Source organism: Arvicanthis niloticus, chromosome 16 (genome assembly GCF_011762505.2).
Source record: "Arvicanthis niloticus isolate mArvNil1 chromosome 16, mArvNil1.pat.X, whole genome shotgun sequence".
Taxonomy (NCBI): Eukaryota; Metazoa; Chordata; class Mammalia; order Rodentia; family Muridae; genus Arvicanthis; species Arvicanthis niloticus.
In genome coordinates, this window is record NC_047673.1 from 43,296,410 (window position 1) to 43,312,658 (window position 16,249).

General features: G+C 37.9%; 1 non-coding gene across 1 annotated transcript; it reads left to right on the forward strand.

Moving 5' to 3' along the window:
• Nucleotides 1–771: 771 nt before the first annotated feature.
• Nucleotides 772–901, forward strand: LOC117722146 (small nucleolar RNA SNORA17). The gene has a single exon (XR_004608530.1). It is a non-coding gene; the product is annotated as a small nucleolar RNA SNORA17 (small nucleolar RNA).
• The last annotated feature ends 15,348 nt before the right edge of the window (nucleotides 902–16,249 follow it).

Consider the following 16,249-nt stretch of genomic DNA (forward strand, 5'->3'; position numbering starts at 1 on the left):
AGTTGCAAACAAACATCTTTTCTAGGAAAGATAAACACTCAATGAAAATGACTTGATTTTCTCTTTTGCCGATTATTAAAAGGCAAATTTATGCTACTTTTATGCATCATTAAAAATAATCGAAGATGACATTTTACACTTCTGGAGGAAGAAAATTGCTTGCCGTCATTCTTGATACAGCTTTTGCGATTCTGCCTTGAATTTGTTTTTCTCTATAACAGAAACTTTTTTTTTTATATTTGTATAATAAATATGGTTAAAAAATCCTCCCTTACCAGAAAAATGTTCAAAACTTCAGAATCTGTAGAAACAATATCATTACCACACCAGAAAAATGTTGCCAAATCCTTAACAATTTGACTCATTCATATATTCCAAAGAAAGAAAATATGACAGAAGAAACTACAGAATCTTGTCTGTCTTCATATGTCTGCTCTTTCTTCAATCACTCTTGTTAATTAGACTACTTATTATTTCATTTTATGTTTATATTCATATTGATGTATGATTTATCCTTAAATATGTTGTACTTTTATATTGTAATGTTTATGCATATATCCATGTGTAATACATGCCACTATATAACTTGCTTTATTTCTCAGTATTCCATTGAATTTTTCTTCTGTATTGCATGGATGTTTTATGTAATATGAGTATGTAATTATGTATTTAATTTCTTTTGTCTTAAATATCAGCCTTCATATTTTAAGCATTTTTGAATCATAACTAAGACTTTTTTTTCCTACATGGTTGTCTTAAAGACATTCCATATCTGTCCTTAGAAGCATTACAGGCGAGACTACTGTGTTATGTGTGTCAGTAGGTGGCAGAGAGGAAAGAGGCTATGTCTGCATTTAGTGTTCTGACCTAAGAACATCTGAATGATTAGTGGCCTAACATACCCTGAAAAAATGCAAGCTGGAGATGACCACCAGTATGGTAGGAGGGGTCTTGGACAGGGAGCTAGCCTGACATGATCACCAGTCTGGCCTGGATGTGCTCCTATGTTAGGAATCAGAAAAACCCTGCTTGGAATCCCAGGCACTGGGCAGGAGTGAGAGAAGATCCTTGGACAACTGGGTAGGCCAAGTGAGGAATGAGCCTAAGGTGACCACCAGACTGGCACCATGGAGTCCAGACAGGGAGCTAGCCTGAGATGACCACCAGTTCGGTACTATCTCCTCCAGGCCTGTGGGTGCAAACATGCCAGAAATGACTTTTTTTCTGTGCCATAATGCAATAGCATGGCATAGCACTCCTGAGATCACTCCTGAGATAACCTGAGACACAAAGAGACCCTGGGCACCATTAAGAGGGGCAAGTAAGTGGTGGAGAAATAGAAGAGAAAGAGGAACAGAAGGATGTGTGCACAATGAAGAAAGGCAGAGCTGGAGACTCGAGGGTAGTGAGGAACAGCCCGATGTGAGTAGCTGGTAATGCCACTTGAGAACATGGTGGGGTCCTGGCCTGTTCTACCACTAGGGACCATGTCTGTGTCCTTGGTAATGTAGCAGCATGGGTCTGTTACCACCACAGACCAGGGGGAGGTCCCTAGTCTGGTTTGACACTTGGGGACATGTTGATGTCTTAGGGCTGGGCAAAACTATCTCTACCTCACACCTGGGCATCTTTGAGAGCTGGCCCTAAAGGCATGAAAGCAAGAGAGCTGACCATATCCCTAGCCAGCAGTAGGACTCGGGGAAAGTAGGCCCACACATTCAAGAGTTACAGGTGAGCTGGCTGGAAGATATGAGCATGGAGAGCAGGGGAGAGCTAGCCCTTCCATTCGTCTGTAGGTGATATGGATAGAGAAGTGATACCGTCCTCTCTGCTTCACCCCTAACCTCCTACAGCAGGTGGGAGACCTAGCCCTGGGGTCATGAGTGCAGGGGAACTGGTCCTGCCCCACAGCAGCTGCCACACTCAGGAGAACAGGCTCTGAACCTTGCCTGGGCAGCACAGTAGAGTTGGCCCTGGATGTGGGGGTTTGGGGTGAGCATGCACTGAAGGCATGAGAATGGAAAAGCCCAGGGGTTTACCAGCTTAGATACCTCTCAGGCCCAGATCCAGGTCTTTGATTTGGTCAACCCTAACACCTACCTCATAGATGAACTGATGGAGTACAAGAAGGGGCTGGTCCTACAGATCCAAAACTAGAAGATCTCCATGACACAGGGAGACAAAAGGATATCCAAAAGGAGTCCTAATGAGGATCCAGTATTTTTAAAGTAGAAGAAGCCAAAGGCCTTGTACCAGACTAATTTTGCAGTGAACATGTGTATGCAAAGTGTTGTGGACAAAGAGTCACACTGTGACACACTGTAGCTTCTACAACAAGATATTTTTTTCTCTGTTGGGAGTAGGGGAGTTTTCAAGGGTTGAAGGTGGGTAGAGGGGAGAGGGAGATGAATGGGGTGCATGATGTGAAATCCCACGTGATTTGAAAGAACCAGTAAAAAGACATTTATTTTTTAAAAGAGACAGTCTATACTTTCTGTTAAGATGTGTAGATATTAGATCTTTCATCCACTTAAAGTGGATTATAAGGTATATTTCTAAATTCACTTTTATAAATAAAACCTGGTCTTACATGCATGTGTTGGTTGCTTATGTTTCATGACAACTCTGTCATGTGTGAGGGTTTCAAATAGTCAGACATGTGTCTCTGTCTTCTTGATTCTTTGATAATGGTGCAGCTTCCACTAGTGTAAGAAAGCTTGGCATCTGTTAGGACAAGACATACAGAGCCAGGGCCAACACATGTGGCACCACCTTCACACAAAGATAACCACGGGAAATATCTCTTAGCCTGTTCCTTTTTATTTGTAAAAGCTCATTGTGTGACATTGTTTACCTCTGTTATATTCAGGATACATTCATAAGTTCTTTGAAAGCATTCATTAACATTCTGACTAGAATCAAAACACAATTATGAATCATTTTGGAAATAATTATATTTTAATAATCTTGTAGCTATGTTTTCTCAACAAGCATAGTTTTCTGTATATAATCAAATCTGTATTTTCATTATTAAACATCTTATTATGATTTCTACTATATTTGTTATTTGTAGAGTTAGATAAAGATTTTCTGTAACTTGACATTTTTTGTTGTCTCCATTCCTCCGATGGGGGTCCTGTCTGGCTACTGCAGGTGGTCTCTTCGGGTTCCACATCCCCACTGTTGGGCATTTCTGCTAAGGTCACCTGCATTTACTCCTGGGGGTCTTCCTCATCCTGGGTCTCTGGGACTTCCTAGAACCCCTGCCCTCAGCTGAATATTTCAATTCATTCTCATGGCTCTCTGGGACCTTTTCCTGCCTCTCTTAGTGTATGATCCTCCCCGATTGTTCCCCTTGGCCTCAAGTCTCCCTTTCTCACCCAAGTCCTTCCCTCCCTTGGCATCTGATCATTAGTATTTTATTCCTTCCCAGTTCTAAGTGGGTTTCCAGCATCCTCACTTGGGCCTTCCTTCTTGTTTAACTTCTTAGGGTCTGTGAGGTATATCATGCGTATTCTGAACTTTTCGGCTAATACCAACTATGGGATCTGGGTTACCTCACTGAGGATGATATTTTCTAGTTCCATCACTTAATTCACGATGTCCCTGAGATTCCACCTTATACCAATCAGAATGGCTAAGATCAAAAACTCAAGTGACAGTATATGCGATGATGTGGTGAAAGAAGAACACTCCTCCATTGCTGGTGGGATTGCAAACTTGTAAAATTACTCTGAAAGTCAATCTGGTGATTTCTCAGGAAACTGGAAATACTCTTCACTACACTCCAAGGACATGTTCTCCACTGTGTCCATAGCAGCTTTATTTGTGACAAACTGGAAGCAACCCAGACGTCCCACAACTGAAGAATGTATACCGAAAATGTGGTACATTTACACAATGGAATACTATTCAGCTATTAAAAACAAGGACATCATGAATTTTACAGGCAAATGGATAGAACCAATTTGACATTTGTTAAAGCCAGTTGTCCAGTGTACCCTCAAGCCTGGATTATAAACGTTTACTTTTATTATTTTAAGTTGTGTGTATGTGTGGTGGTTTGTGTCAGAATGGTTTTTAATAAGCACATATATTTGCATGCTTGGTCATCAGGAAGTAGTACTACTTGAGACAGATTAGGAGGTGGCCTTGTTGGAGTAAGTGTGCCACTAAGGGTGTGCTTTAAGTTTTCAAAACCACAGTTGGGCTCAGTGTCACTGTTTTTGCTGCTTGTCTGGATGTAAAACTCTCTCCCACTTTCCTGCACCATGCTCGCCGCCATGATGATAGTGGACTAAACCTCTGAAACTGCAAGCAAGACCCCATTAAATATTTTCTTTTATAAGAGTTGCCATGGTCATGGTGTCTCTTCACAACAATAGAACTGTGGCCAAGACAGTTATGTGTGTACATTGGGAGTAGGTATATGCATAAGAGGGCAAGTGTCACAGAGGCCAGAGGCATCAGCCCCCACCCCCCAAGGCTCAAGTTACAGTCAATTATAAGCCATGCTAAGGAGATATTGGGAACCAAATTCATGTCCTGTGCAAGAACAGTATGCACTTTTAGTGATGACCCATCTCTGAATGACCCCAAACTTGGATTTTAGAAAGAAATATAGTTTAAAACAAACTTCAATAAAATTCTTGACATCCTTGAACTCAAATATGATAAAAATATCTGCATTTTCAAAGTTTTATGTTATAGATAATAAAAATCACAATAATGCAATGTCAAAAGACATTATTCGGATTTATAATATATATTTGAAAATTCACATTCAAATGTGCATACAGTAGAAAATCTTTTGTAGTTATTCTTTTGTATATATTAACACAGGTTATGTTTTGAAAAAGTTTCAATATTACAGGTAGAACTATACAAGAGATGCAAATTTAAAAAGAATGTTCAAAACCTGTCAGGTTTCTTAGAGGCGTGACTGATTCCAGGGTGGAACACAAAAAATAAGTGGCTGCTGGAGCCAAATAAACAATGGTGGATTGATATGGTTTACAGGTTGATACCTCTGCTTCACAAACACAGCTGTCACAGGACAATTATATTCCTGGCTCCAACTCCTCACGTGTCCTGTAGCCATACAGTATCATATGACTGTAGGCCTCAAACAACATAGGGTGATTAGCACCTATGGACATTGCCTTGTTGACTGACAGCTTGCAGCAGATTGAAAAGCATCAAGTTTTCTTCTTACTCTTACTCTTACTTAGGGATAGATGAATTCCTACAGCAGAGATGGCCCATCCCAGCTGAGAGCCAGACACATCTAGATGAGCGAATTTCAGCTTCTAACAGGCAACCTACACATGTGAGTCCAGGCCTTAACACATCTCACTCGATGTCCTTTGAGTAAACTTCATCTGATGCATGCTGGTCTTTCTGAGCCCTGAACTGTGGTGACATCTTATGTATACAATTGCAGCAACACACAGAACATAATTCTGTATTCACCCTTTATTTGGATTCCCGTAATTTTTTGCAATAATGTTGTTCTCAGTTATAGAAAAACCTCATGCATGCTTCATTCGTTATTCTTAAAAGTTTGATTTTAATTAATATGTAAGTATTACTTAACAATCAAATTTTTGTTCCTATTTTAGAGGAATATATCTGATTATTGTGCTTTAGCTTTGTTCATACTGTTATTAATCTCATGTTTTTTTTCCATGCAACATTTTGAATTATTGTCGAGTTCTTTGCCATCACGTCTAATACTTTTCTGAATACCTAATTAGATACATGCTAGCTCTTTATAATCCATCTTTTGCATCTCTTATTTGCAATGATATTTTTAATCTTTTTCTTCTGGGCTCTAATCTATGTGAATTTATGATGCTTGAATTCATAAAAATCTCTATTTATATGGTAGTTTGTCTGACATCCTTAGTTGTAAAGATTTTCTTATTGTTTTATTTTCAGGATTTTTTCTATGCTTATTTTACTTTTATTTTTTTTAAATATAAACTTCTTTGCTTTATTTGCTTTAAAGATTTATTTAATTCATTTATGAGTACACTGTAGCTGTCTTCAGACACACCAGAAGAGGGCATCAAATCTCAATTTAGATGGCTGTGGGCCATCATCTGGTTGCTGGGAATTGAACTCAAGACCTCTGGAAGAGCAGTCAGTGCTATTAATCTCTGAGTCATCTCTCCAGGCCTCCTCCCTCCATACTTGTTTTAGTTGTACCAGTGTTTTGATAAATACTTCCTTAATCAGATATTTTATTTTTTTTACCAATTTTTAAAAGTTCACAATTGTTTTAAAACAAGGTCCTTTTACATTTAATAGAATGTCTTCACTGACTTGAGCATTTTAATCAAACAAATTTAATTTATTGTTTGTGTTAGATTCTTTGATGGCTATCTCCTGATTGTTCTTCCATATCCCCCATCTATCCTGATTGTGCTCATATGGTCTGACTGGCAAATTCTTTTCCTATTGCTTCATGGATGCTTCTAGGCTGGACAGAAGAAGGTCAGAGTATGGGGCTTGAAATGGATACATATTTAATCCCCTCATTGTCTGTAATGTGTTCTTCTTATGATGTGGAGCTATAAATATAATGTTATAACATCAAATACAACTTTACTTATTTTTTTAGATGATGCTGTCCACCTACTGTACACACAGTGACCTGTAAAAGCAGTTAGCTGGAGATCCAACAAATATTTTTTGCCACAGTAGCAAAGAGATGAGCCAGTCATATCTAAGCTGCACTCTTTGCCTAGGAGTCCTCTTTCTTTTATTCTTTGATAACGTACTCTCATAATACAGCTCAAATCAGATGTCACTCATCAATTATCTTTCTCATGAACTCATGAAAAGAATATTTTTGACTTAAATAATCTAATTAGGTCATTTGGTAGATCATGAAACACACTAAATGGTTAAGTCAGTATTTCTAAATTTAGTTATTTTCATGGAATATTGTCTATTCTGTCTTGGTTAAGTGACTTAACAATATACAAACATCTCTGGATTACATATTAGTTGTAAAATCTCCTCATTAATCTGTATACATTAAAATAACTAAGTAATTAGCATTTTGGCAGAGGTTGGAAAAAAGTTTATATCTAAGCATCTTGAAGTGCTGACAAAGACTTTTTTTTTTTTTGGCGGGGGTAGAAAAAACTGCTACGCAGTTTTAAAAGAGAAGGTACATTGTAAGGGTTATAAAAATTTAAAGCTTTTCAGATCAGAATAGAAATTCAGAGCTCAAAGAGATTTTAGAAACAATGCAGTCCAATCACATGCATTGAAATGGAGTCCGGAGGAAGTTAATGAACTCTCAAAGAAAAGAGCACATTTGGCAGAAACACAACCTCAGATTGGTTGTGGTGGGTCCTGTCAAGCACCATACTTATGGGGTGCATTTTACAAACCATGAAAAGATACATGTACTCCAAAGCTCACTCTGTCAACATGCTTATGGCCGACTCCTTTGTGTAAGTCCATCACCAGATAGAATGGATTGCTGTGGCTTCTCTACTTCACCATTCTTCTGGGTTCAACAAGCTCTGCTCCTGGTTATTGAAAACAAAAGAGTGGGGAGCTATCATTAAACAAACACCTGGGAATTTTCCAGACTTTCTACCTTAATGATGATTTCTTATTCTTTATAGTCACCACCCTTTGGAAATGTTTCTTCATAAAAGGGATTATTCATCCAGTAAGACTTCACTAAGCATCCATTCCTGATCATAAACTGGTAGGCTCCAGAGTGCCAAGTATGTTAAAGCGAGGAGACCCATGGTGTTCCTTTAACATATTTTTTATAATTAAAATAGCCTATACATGTTTTTAAGATTTATGACACAGGGCCGGAGAATTGGCTCAGCAGTAAGGCATTTGTTGCTCTGGTAGAGGCCTCGTGTTAGGGCCCAAGTCACAAGGTATCTCACAACGATTATAACTACAGTTCCAGAGGATCTTATGGCTCTTCTAACTTTTGTGAACATCTGGAACACACATGATACACAGACAAACATGCAAGCAAAACACTGTACATAAAATAAATAGACCTAAAAAGAAAACTTTAAGATACATGCCACAAACATGAGAAGATATAGCAAGTGTGTATTGTAGAGATGAAGGGTCAAGACCAGGATCAAATGAACAGTGATCTCGAGAAAATTAAAAACCAAGATGTTTTACATGAAGAGTGATGGAGAAAAAGTATGGAATAACTTTTGAAGACATTATAATGGGCTCTTTGAGTACAAAGAAACTGGAAGGCTGTTGAGAGGCATGAAAAAAGGAAAGTGGACTGTGGTCTTTGTTTCTCACTGAAATGGAGAGCAGCTGAGATGGAAATAAGGAAGTAAGTGATCTAGAGTGACCAAATTGGCCAGAGTCATTCCAGAGTGTAGATTTTGGAGCTGTTAAGGTAGATGTGGAAGTCAGAGTTTTCCAGAAAAAGAAAACCAATAAGCTATAGGCCTGAGTGTAAAGAGAACCTGTGCTGTTTGCTGCTTTGTGCCCTCACAAGGTTCCCATGATACACACTCTAGGCTGTGACTGCATTTGTGGGTGGAAGCCTGGAGGTGTGGTTAGGTTTACACACATTAGGTTTGCATGAGTGATGCACCTGAAAACAGAAATGACAGTACGTGTGTTGTCTCCCTGTCCTAGAGAAGTGAAGAAGAAAGCCCTTACCAACAACTGAGCTCTGCCTGAACCTTATCTTCTGCTTTTTCACCCCCAGAAACAGAAAAAATGAATTTCTGTAGTTTAAGCCATTTCAGACATGCTATTTTACATGTTTTCATTTGATTGTTTTTGAAGCAGAGATCAACAGACTGATAGACAGACTCCCGGGGTGGGGCTGGCTAATATGTCTGTGGCTTCCAGAAAGTCTGAAATCCAGAGGGTAGACCAGCAGTGTGGAAGCCTAGAGACAAATGCTGCCATCTTGAGTTTGTAACTGGCAAATCATGACTAGAGCTTAGCATCTCAGGCAAAATTTGTTGCCACAGTCTTAAGGGAAATTCATAGGAGAAGCCACAGGAATGACAAGAAACTGCTTATAATGGTTTGAATATTCTTGGCCCAGGGAGTGGCACTATTAGAAGGTATGGCCTTGTTGGAGTAGGTAAGGTCTTGTTGAAGGAAGTGTGTCACTGTGGGCCTGAACTTTAAGACCTTCATCCTCACTGCCTGGAAGTCAGTCTTCTGTCTGCATTTAAATGAAGATGTAGAACTTCTCAGCTCCCCCCAGCTCCACATCTGCCTGGATGCTGCCATGCTCCCGCCTTGATAATGTACTGAACCTCTGAATCTGTAAACTCATCCCAATTAAATGTTCTTTATAAGAATTGCCTTCATCATGGTATGTGTTCACAGCAGTAAAACCCTAGCTAAGACATTGCTAGTCTAAACAGTTTTTATAGGATGTTTGGTAGAACTGGGTAATGAATGGGCGATGAGACTTCACATAAGGTGTGCAGGAGCCTCTTAGATTCCATTACATCCTTCAGTAGTTTCCACTTAAGGGTACTGAGGTTGTATACAACAGGATGACAGCAAGAAACCAGATCAGGAAATAGCACTTCCTTTGGCATTCTTGGCCTCTAGTCAAGACAGAATGGAGGGCTTTTCTGGCCTCTAGCTTCAGACAAAAATTACAATTGCTCTTGCCGTCTCTCAAGGCCCCTCCTTAAAACTGGTTTACCACTTTCCACATCCTGTTCTTAACAGTGCTAGACTGCTGGCTATTTTCTCTCACAGAAGTCCCTGATTTGATGGTGACATTAGGTATGTGATGTACGTAAGGTACCAGTTAAAATGCATTCAGAATTCCTTTGCATTTTGTCTCTTTGACAGGGCAAAGGTAACAAAAACTATCCCAAGTACTTACTAAGTTTGCTGTAATATCTCACTCTTTATCATAACATTTAATACTTCATGCAACTCTTTCATTGTGGCCTAACAGGGCACTCTATCTTTTTAAAAAACCTTTATTACTGTCATCACTGTTATTATTTCAGATTTACTGAGTGATAAGAAAATAATGTCATTGTGTTACATGTAGTCAGCCTCACGCTCCAATTATGTATTTCTAATTTTAAAAAGAATTTGGCTTTGTTATCTATATTATTACATATAAAAGACAAAGGCGGTGCACAGATGGGGATGCAGAGGGAGCCCCTGCTTTGTATTTTCAAATCCATGGGCACAGCATATGCATTTATTTGCAGCTTGAACATAATTAAGCTGGGTGGAAGCCATTCATTTGAACCAGGGTAATACTGTTCTATATTTAAATACAGAGAGACTGCCAGATCTAATCCAAGATTTAGAACAGTTTTACTTGAGAAAAAAAATACACCACTATAGCTAACCCACGAGAAATACTGATGTAAAAAGTGAGTGTAAATCTTATCTAAAAAGCTATAAAGTTTTCTTATTTTTTAAAGTAATTAAAGGAGTCTATCTTAGCTCAACATTAACTATAAGAGTCACATGCTTCAGTGACATATAAAATGTTAAGTAGCAAACAGCACCTTCCAAGAAGTTCAATGCTTAAAATGATTTCAGACATCTTTTTTTGTTACAGGTGTATTTTTATTTTCCAGTTTATAATTAGTGGTTCAAAAGTTTATTAAATCACAAAATTATTTTATGAAAACTTGCACACTTAATAATATGTCATAGATTAACATCTTTATCCCAAGAGAAAAGAAAACAAATTACATGCATATTTTGTGAAACTCTCTCATTCTATTTAAAAGCAAAACAGATCCCAAGCAAATTCTGTCTCATATTGTCTCAACTGAGGCTTAGTCACCTCTGTGAGCTCAAATATCTAAAGTGAAAGAAATGAAGTAGAGACCAAACTGGAGGATGCTTTGACTATTCATTTCTACTTTAGTATATAGCTCTTTGGATTATATGATGTATATTGCTCACATATTGTATAGCACTTAAAAATGTACACACCTCTCGCCTGCCTGATACTCTTTTAAAGTACAATAAGTGGATTAATCTTTTAATACATCGAATGCCTTTTAAAAGTTTTACATTGTGTTCATTGCAAATCTTCTTACTTTGCTAACCATTTCACAAAACCTCCTTTGAAATTTGCTCACATCCATTAAGTAAATAACCAAATTAGCAGATAAATACATTGCATAAGTTACCAACTTGATGCCTGTAGATACAAGATCCAAATGTTAACAAATGATTAATTTATGCCCTGGGACTTCCTCTGGCCTTATAGTGTCTCAAAATTCAGCTTCATCTGAATTGCTTTCTGATGGCACATTTTCTTTTGGTATTTATAAAATAATTTCAGCTAGATTAAGCAAAGCTAAATGGAGACATGAAAAACACTAGAAGCCAATCTTTGTTTTATTTTCATACACAACTTAAAATTGGGAGAGCATCAAAAAAAAATTGGGAGAGCATCTACCTATTTTAGTTCTAAGTCACTTGTCAACACTTGGAGACAGCCAGTGCTTTCTTCTAGTTAATACGTGTACTTCTGAGTATGTCAACATCTTCTCATCAAGCAAGTGTAAATGTTAAAACCAGCTCTGCTGCTTTAGATCACAGTTGAGTGTCTGGGAGTTTCAAGATCTGCCTGTGTGGAAATAGCAGAGTTTATAGATGTTGTTGATAATTCTGGTAATGTTTTCTTTAAGAAAATATTAAAAGTTAGAGGTGCAAGTCCTAACATTTAATTTACTTGCTTAGAGAAGTTATTTGGTGAACAATAGTCATGGAATCCATCCTTCATATTTACATTTCTTTCTTCATTTTTAAAGTGTCAACTACCTGCCAGAAGCCAAAAAGAATCATTTCATGTTTTCTATTATGAAGTGGGAGGTTGAAAATGACTTGAGGTTTCAAATTAAGAATAGAAATGAATTGAGTATGAATTGACCAAATCATTCATTTTTTCTAAAATCCTCTCAAACTATGATGATGTAGAGTGAAAAACTATATATATATATATATATGCTTTTTCTTTACCCTAGACCTAGACCTGAGCGAAAGAATGTAAGTTCCAGAAAGCGGGACTGAATGTAAGATTTTCACTGCCCCGGGGACACATTCCGGGTGGAGGACATTATCCCTGAATCAGAGGACACTTACTGGATTACATTCCTCAAGCCTCAGGGAATAGACCCCACCTGTGGGTAGAAAAAGCCCAAGGCAGGAAGACACATTCCTGACCACAGAGAAAGATGCAAGCCATCTAGGTGGGGCTATAGCCGGAAGAAGTGAAAAATAGTTTACCTGAAATAGCTGGGAATGATCGTTTAGGGTAGGTTCCTCTGAAATGTTCCACTGTTCTGGGTTACAACCCCCCCCCCCCCCCGCCCTGGTCTTTCCAGTATTACAACTTGTTGGTGTTCAAACTTTATAAAGCAACCAATCATGTGTAGCTGCGTGAAAATACAACCAATCATGTGTAACAGCACGAAAATTCCTCCCTTTCCCTATAAAAGAAACCCCTCAGCTTGCTGGCCTTTTGTCAAAATTCTCTTCCTGCATGGACAAGCAGTTTTGACCTTGGTTAGCTAACTCCCCAATAAACCTCTGCTGATTGCATCCAGGTATGGTTTCTTGTGATTCTTGGGTGGTCGTGATTTCCTGAGACTTGAGGAAGGGTCTCCCGAGTTTGGGGGTCTTCAATATTAATTATCCTTCTCTGTGTGTGAGTGTGCACATGTGCTTGTGTGCCTGATGAGTGTGTACTTGTCTGTGTGTGTGATCTGTGCATCTGAACTAGGATCTAGGATCTGCATATCAAAGGAATGAAAAATTTGTCACTCTATGACTGGGTTATGTTGCTTTACATGTTGTTCTCTAGTCTAGTTCCACCCACTATCCAGCAAACAACATAATTGTGTTTTGTATGCTTGAATAAAATTTCATTGTAACAATTTGCAATATTTTCCTTATCCATTTATCTGTTGGAATACTACTACTGTAAAGAGTGGTATCAAAAACATGGATGTACATGGATCTGTGAAGAATGCTGACATAGACTCAAATTTACTCTCATGTGTATGAGAAGGATACCTCTGAAGGCACCATTCACTAATCTTCATACCCTTGCCACTGAGATATTTCTCCAACTAGAAGGCATATTTCCCTGTAAAAAGAGGTCACCAAATTCCCATTTTACAAGTGTTCATGCATTTATTAAATAAATATTTGTGGACTATGAAATATAGAATGTGAATAAGAAGCTATATGTCACCTTAAGGGGACTGTTACTTAGCAAGAGACTTATCGATACAACAATGGAGCCTAGTAGATGCAATGAAGAAATGGGCTGCAGGTAGTAATGAGATCTGAAGGAGAGATTGAATCCAGCAATGTGCTTAGTCATTAATGGGAGACCTGAAACAATAAAACAGACTGTAACACACACACACACACACACACACACACACACACACACACATAAACACACACACAATGCATGCAAGCATATATACATGCAAATACACACCCACACAAACATGCATGAACACACACACACACACACACACACACACACACAGCTAAAACTGAACCTCAAAAGTTTATTCATGACTAGAAATATATTTTCATTTCAGGTCAACTAAGCTGAACTAAGTTCTTACTGAACTCTGATCCATGCTAGAGAAAAAAATTCAGCAACAATTGAGAACATTTAATTTCTGTATTTCTCCTCATCAGAGGGACTGGGGACAGCTTCACTGAGGAAATTACAGACATTCAACAACAAGTAATTACAAGTGTCATGAATGCTATTGAGTGATGCTATAATGCCAGGAAAAAAAATCATTTAACCTAGTAAAGAGGGTCAAGGGCTGCCACACTATTAAATTCACAATTGAACAGAGATCCATGGAATAAATAGCATTTAAGAAAGGAAGACTGGAACAGAGAGAATTCAATATGGTAGGAGGGTGGAGAGGGAGAAAAATGAAAAGAGGTTGGACTTGAGCTGAGCGCTATTTGCAAGGCCTTGTTCATTGCTTAGAAACTTTAACATGGATTCACTAATGACCTTGCTAACTTGATGTTTGGAAATGGCATAATCATATTTGTAATTTTTAAGGATCTTCTGGTTATAGGATGTTGATCAGAAAAAAATATAAGTAGGTGTTGCAGGACAAGTTAGGCAGCTATTGAAATACCAAAAATATCCCAACCTTAGGTGGATCTAGCATCAGTGAGTATTAGAAGACATAATGCTTAGCAAAACCACATGTGGAGGGCATCATATTCAGACACTAGCTTGTACATACAGGATACGGTATACAATATACAGTTACAACACATGGCACACCAAGTCTTTAACACTTTTAAATTGAATAACTTTTTGATACAGAGGGGTGAATTACAAAGATATGGGCAGCCATGGAAGTTTGATATATGTCTTTGCATTGACTAAAACAAGAATTCTTTGACTTTGTTCTTTTTTTGTTTGCTTTTCTTTTAGTGGCCCTTGGAGGACATATCTAAAGGCGATAAGATTGGAGGTAGGAGGAGGATGGAGTTCAAACACAGCGGTCTGAGAACCAGGAAACAGGAGAGGCTGTAGAAAGGAGAAATCTAAAGTGAGGAATAATTGGAAGGGAAAGTAGAAAGTAGAGAGAGAAAACAAAAATTGAGCCAAAACCCACATAACACAGTGTTTAAACACAGAGGCCTGATGGCAGGAGTGACAGCCACAGAGGAAAACAAAGCAAAGCAAAGCAAAGCAAAACAAAACAAATCAAATTAAATCAAAATAAAACTGCTCTAGAACCATGAACCGATCAACAGGATGGTTACAACCTTCAGTGGTCACGTTGAACTCAAGTATAGATTGCTTTCTGTTTTCTTTCCCCTGTGAATCCAAACTTTATTTTTATTAACTCACTAACAATCCTTGATTTACCTTCAGTTTTTTTTTCTTCTAATTTTAACACAATGGAAACCCAGAAAGACAATTTATTAAGGGAAGACTTGTGACCCATTCATGCTACGGGTTTTGTTTGGGGTTTTGTCATCACCCACTCTGCCTCCTGCCTTATGTGAGTTAAATTTTTCCTCTGGTTATTTCTCTAAGAATTGAACAGATACTAAATGGTTGTTTAGTTGCATGTGTGTAGCTTTCAGTCAAATTGCTTATTGATACTGATCAAATTACATCGACAATTGCACAACAAGTCTTCCCACAGTGCGGTTATTCTCAGAGTCCCCACCGCTCAGGGTTACATTCCCAGTTAACGGGAAGAAATACATGGAACAAACACTCCTGAGACTAACAGCAAACAGTTACAAAATCACTTCCAAATTCCAGACTCAATGCCGTGAAATGCAACTGAGTCCTGTGGGGGTTTCTAACACTTTGCCAGTCATTGCTGAATATGTTCTTTTACATATCCGTGGCAGAGCAAACTGAAAATCACAAATTCTTTTTTTTAAAAATGTTTGATTTCATGATAGTACAGTAGACTATTGTCAGTATTCACATCAAGAAGAGACTGCAAACACATATTTGGAGAAGTGGTTTATAGGTTTTGTTTCTTACTCATTTTCTCCAAATAACTGTGAGAGTGTGTGTGTTCTATGAGTGTGTATATTATATGTATGATGCAGGTATGTGGTATTTGTTTATGCATGTGTATTTATATGTCTATGTAAGTCTCTGCATGAGTATATATGTATAATGCTTTTATATACTATATGTTACATATATGTATGTATTGTGCACATGCATATATGTTTATCACTTTATTTCATACCTGAAATAACTTTATAAAGCTTGTTTCATAGTTTCTCATATAGTATTGTGTTTAGTTCTATATTTGACTAATTTATAGAATAACTTAGAAATCAGAAAATATGTATAACAAAAATATGTACAGGCTAGGACTGTAGAAAGGGTTTGGTGGTTAAGAATACCTGTGGCTCTGCCAGAGGATCTCTGTTTGATTCCCACAACCCATGTAGTAGCTCACATGGAAGGTATCGGATGGCCTCTTCAGGCTTCCATAGATCTTGCACATGTGCCACACAAATATAGGTATGCAAAACACCTATACATACAGAATAAAATAAGTCTATCTTTCTGTCAACACACACAGAGCTGGTTTGTACTAATTAGGAGAAAATTTAGAGCAAAACATTTTTTTACATGATTTTTTTTGTAAGGCAAAAAGAAAAAGAACATATTTTCAGTTCAGTCACTTGACCAGTAAAACCAATTGTTCTGTATGACCTTCAACCCCTGGAG